Source organism: Seriola lalandi, unplaced genomic scaffold (genome assembly GCF_002814215.2).
Source record: "Seriola lalandi dorsalis isolate HSWRI2012SDOR001 ecotype SW California unplaced genomic scaffold, Sedor1 jcf7180002054268, whole genome shotgun sequence".
NCBI classification, from domain to species: Eukaryota; Metazoa; Chordata; class Actinopteri; order Carangiformes; family Carangidae; genus Seriola; species Seriola lalandi.
In genome coordinates, this window is record NW_019524821.1 from 46,101 (window position 1) to 50,764 (window position 4,664).

General features: G+C 42.9%; 1 protein-coding gene across 1 annotated transcript in view; it reads left to right on the forward strand.

Moving 5' to 3' along the window:
• Nucleotides 1–4,664, forward strand: part of LOC111654308 (RNA-binding protein Musashi homolog 2-like) — a 70,455-nt gene that overhangs the window by 21,271 nt on the left and 44,520 nt on the right. The window lies entirely within an intron of this gene.

Sequence of the window (4,664 nt, forward strand, 5' to 3'; positions counted from 1 at the left end):
CACACACACACACACACACACACACACACACACACACACACACACACACACAGGTCCATTTGGAAATCATCTGTCCTTGGCTCTGGTGTCATCTCTGTGCTGTGTAATGGATGTTTGGAAAAAGCACCTGAGCTCCTCTTCCTCCTCCTCCTCCTCCTCCTCCTCCTCCTCCTCCTCCTCCACCCCTCCCCGGCAGATTCTGTCTCTTCAGCCTGACTCTATCTGGTGAATATTAGTGAGCTCACAGTGAAACATCAGGTTTATTATTATATTTTTCAGTGAGAATCTGTAACTGAATCAGTAGAAGTGTTTCACTGTGGGACCTCAGGTGTGAGTGACGTCTATACACTGTGCTGCAGCTGAAGCAAAAGCCACAGTGAGACGTGGATGAAGGTTTGTCTGTTGCTAACCGTGATGTCATCAGAACAGACCTCATGTTTTAACTCTAACAATCTTCTGCTGTGATTCATATTGAGTTCAACATGTTTTCACACTTTAAACTGGGTCTGAAGCTCATCTCCTCTCATTTCCTGGTTGATAAACCAGCCTTGAGCCCCGCCCACCACCTGCTCCCTCCAGGTGGACAGGTGAAAGAGCAGAGAGTATTAAGATGGTGAGAGGAGGAAACATCAGAGAGACTCAGCCACATGTTTGAGTCTGTTGAGACCAGAACCAGAGACTAGCAGACGGATCAGAGCGGCTAGCTACTTAGCATCTTTTTAGAATGGTTAGTGTGGTTAGCGTCTTTTCAGAACGTTAGCATAGTTAGCATCTTCTCAGAATGGTTAGCGTGGTTAGATTGTTTTCAGAACGGTTAGCATAGTTTTATTAGCATATTATTTTTGTATCTGTGTCTTGAGTTCTGTCTTTACCTTCATCTACAGCTGCTGCAGCCTCCAGTCCAACATCATATTCTGTAATTGTATATTTGTATGTGTAGCTTTTATATTCCTGTGAGACTCATGAGAGCAGGATATCTGCTGTTGGGACAGTTGTTGTCCATCATATACTTCATCTTCTCTGTATTCCTGTGCCGTGTCTCTGCTGCCAGCCGTGTGGTGTGATGGAGGTTCAGGTTTCAGTGATGTGGAGCTGACAGAGCTTCTGCTGTGCACCTGCTGCTGTGCTCTTCATCACAGCCATAATGGTGAGTGACAGCTGGGATAAGCCAGACCTCCCAAGAGAGCAGCTTGTTTTCTGCGGCAGGTCTCGTGGAGCTGGCAGCTGCACAGGGCGACAGGCAGGTGCAGCGACTGGTCCTCCATGACGACTCAGGAGTCAGAGCAGGAAGCAACAGTCTGACTCACACACAGGGAGAGCAGCAGGAAAACTGTCTCTGATGGTCTGCTCAGTGAAACGCTCAAACACACAACACATGACAACAGCAGTGGCAGTGTGACTCTCCCAGTAATATTTAATATTTAATTTACTTACGTTGCATGAAAGATGCTGCACAAGAATACAGAGCAGGTGAAAAGCCCAATGGGCTTATTTATAGGCCTCCTCCCAAGTGACGTGAAATATCACAAAATTATACAAAATACAAAAGAAACATAAGAGAGAGATTCTGTCGACACTTCCTGCTGTCGCAGCTCAACTGTCTGCTGCAGGAGAAAGACTAGTTTACCTGTGATATGTTCAAGAGTTAAAGAGCAGGTAATCTCTATCATCTGACTCATATTATTCATAATATTCAGTTATACCTTCAGTAGTTTTATGGATTAAGACTTTATTTGTAAAGATACTTGACACTTTGACTGAGTTTTCCAGTTCATTCATCGACGTGTCTGTGGGTCACACCAGAAAAATCTAAAGATGATTTCCTGGTTTCTCTTCGTTTTGTTGTTTTCAGTTTTTTCTCTCCCTGTTTCTAAGTGATAATCTGACTGAATCTTGGTTTTCTCGTTTCAAAATGAAAATCCGTCCTCGGACGCCACGACCTCACTGTGCTGAGTGCTGATGAAACCATGACGCTGTCCGTGGTGCTGAAGTCATGTTGTATCAACGTTCAGAGCGAACTCAGTTCCCTGAAGAAGTGAAGGAGCTGTTTTTAGAGTTAATGTTGTTTAGCGATCTTTGATTTCCATCACTACGGCAACAGGTTGGAACGTATTCGGGCGCCGCAGCGTCACTTCAACTGTTGCTGCTTAAAGTCGCCACTGAAGTGATGTGCACAGTGACCAGAACCAGTCTTCAGACTGAAACAACTCCTGTGGGTGTTTTCAGATCTGACACCTCAGAGCCTCCTCTCTTCTGATTGGCCCATGACCTGTTGTTACTAGAGCTCCAGAGAGAAGCCTGAGAGAGGAGATGTAAAACTACACTGAGATGGTTTTTACATCTTCTGATGGATCAACACTTCAAATAAAACACAGAAGAAGAAGAAAAGATGGAGCTTTAAACTGACTCATTGTAGGTAGATCTTCACTGTCACGTCTTTAGTGTTTCTATCATGAGTTAAAAGTGAGGAGGGGTCCAAACCTCATCTGATGAGTAGTGGAGTCATATTCATCCAATAGTGTTTGAGTGTGGAGACACTGAGGATTCAGATCTTATGATTGGAGGGAGTGTGTGAGGTTGTGGTTGTGACAGTCAGGTGATACAGGAGCTCTTTGAGAGACAACTACTCTGAGCACTGCTCGTCTCAGTAGAAATAAAGGTGAGAGTTAAAGAGCTCTTCAGAGGAGGAGGATGAAGCAGAGGCATGAAGAGTGGAGATAGGCTGTTTGTCAAAGACTTTTCCAGTCAGTCTGTCCTTATCTGCTGCGCTCTTATCTCTTCATTTCATATGTACAGATATCGGCTAATAACCCTGCTAGTGGCAGCTGACACCAGGTTACCCAGGAGATGCTGCTGTCTCCCTAAACTCTCCGGGTCTCCATCACTTCGTTCACTGCTTATTCCTCTGCCGGAGGGAGCAGGAGCCATGTTGTTTTCAGGTCTGTCTCATTCACCTGATGATCTGACGTCTTTTCATAATTGACCGTGATAAAACATCCGTCATATTATTAGCATTAAAAAGAGACTGTCTCAACTGTACTTTTCCCACAATGCAAAGGGAAGTTGGATCTGTTTCAGATTTTGAATAAGATGTTTAAATGTAAATAATTAATCAGGACAAATACATAGATATTTATACTGTGACCCTGTGTGAACAGGTGTAGACTGTTAAAATCATCATCCCTTGCTGTTGCTGCACTAAGCACCAGTTTTAAATTGATAAGTACTTTTGAATAGCATTAAAAGAGCATTGTGGGTTCTCAACAGCAAGATATGCAAAACAACACAGAGGAGTGTCATCTGCGTAAAGATGGCCATTACAGTTGGTTAGAGAAGAGACAGTGTTATTGATATAGATTGTATTAGACCCAGCCCAGACCTGATCCTTGTGGAACACCTTTTGTTACTGGTCAAAAATCCGATAGATATTTCCAGATTTGACACACTGAGATGTTTGAGAAAGGTCATTTTGAACCACAAACAGAATCAAACCCAAAGTGTCTTAATACGCAGACGATGGTCGACTTAATCAGCAGCAAGGTGCAGCAGTGTCCTTACTACTGTAACAGCAGAGATGGTGCTGTGAATGGGTCTGAAACCCACGACTGGTCAGGGCTCAAAACTGAATATTTTGAGAGAAATACTCATGTCATGCTAACCTGAGCTTTCAGGGCCACCGTAGGTGTGTGTCCCCGCCCTCCACGCTCTGTCCATCACTTTATATCAGCCTCTGTCTCTCCAGTCTGTCGTCCCTGTGAAGCTCCAGGTCTAATCTGAGTTTCAGTTAATTCACACATGTGAGAGAGCAGCTGTGACAGACATGACAAAGATTTCATTCATTACAGCTGAGGCAGGTTCACGCCAGAATATTTCCCAGGTAATTTTCGTCCAGGTGTTTTCAGATATTCATTATATTCTGCTGTTAATCAGAGTGTTTTCCACAGCGGGTCTGACAGGAGGTGAGACCAGTCCTGAATGTGTGACTGAATAATTTAAACTAAACTTTAAACTTTGGCTATCGCACAAATGATGGTCACATTTAATTTTAATTTATTGTATTGTGTTTGTTTTGCACCTTGTTTTCAGTTTTATTTCAAGAACATAATATTCACATTATGTCATATTTTGTATAGTCCTTAGTCTAAATTAAAAGCCTTCACGTTTCCCTCCAGGTTTAATTTCCTCATGCACTAACAAAAGTTTCATGTAATGTGTGTCAGTAAGTGAAGTATCATTACGGTTCTTTCTTGTGGCTGTAAATATATTTTAATCAGCTGAAGTTTTCTGCCAGAAACGCTTCAGGAAGTCGTGGTTAATAGTTTAGACTATTAGACTATGACTTTGGGGTTTTGTAGATTTTGATTTGACTAAACTTCCTTGTTTGAGTTTTGTTTACTGGCCACCGGGAAAACCTGTAGAGGATTATTGTTGTTTTTTGAGTTGAGTTGGACGTTTGAAACTGGACTGACGGAACTTCAGTCTTCCTCTCAAGCTTTGTTTGACATCTGTGGTGAAATAAACATTTGTTTAGATGGTAGATGGAAGGGTTTTTGGAGTCGTGGTCAAAATGAACTCTTGGACATTCATTTCATTGTTTGTCATGGTCTGTGGCGTCTCCTGCGTCTCCTCTGTCTCCTGTGTCTCCTGCGTCTCCTCTGTTTCCT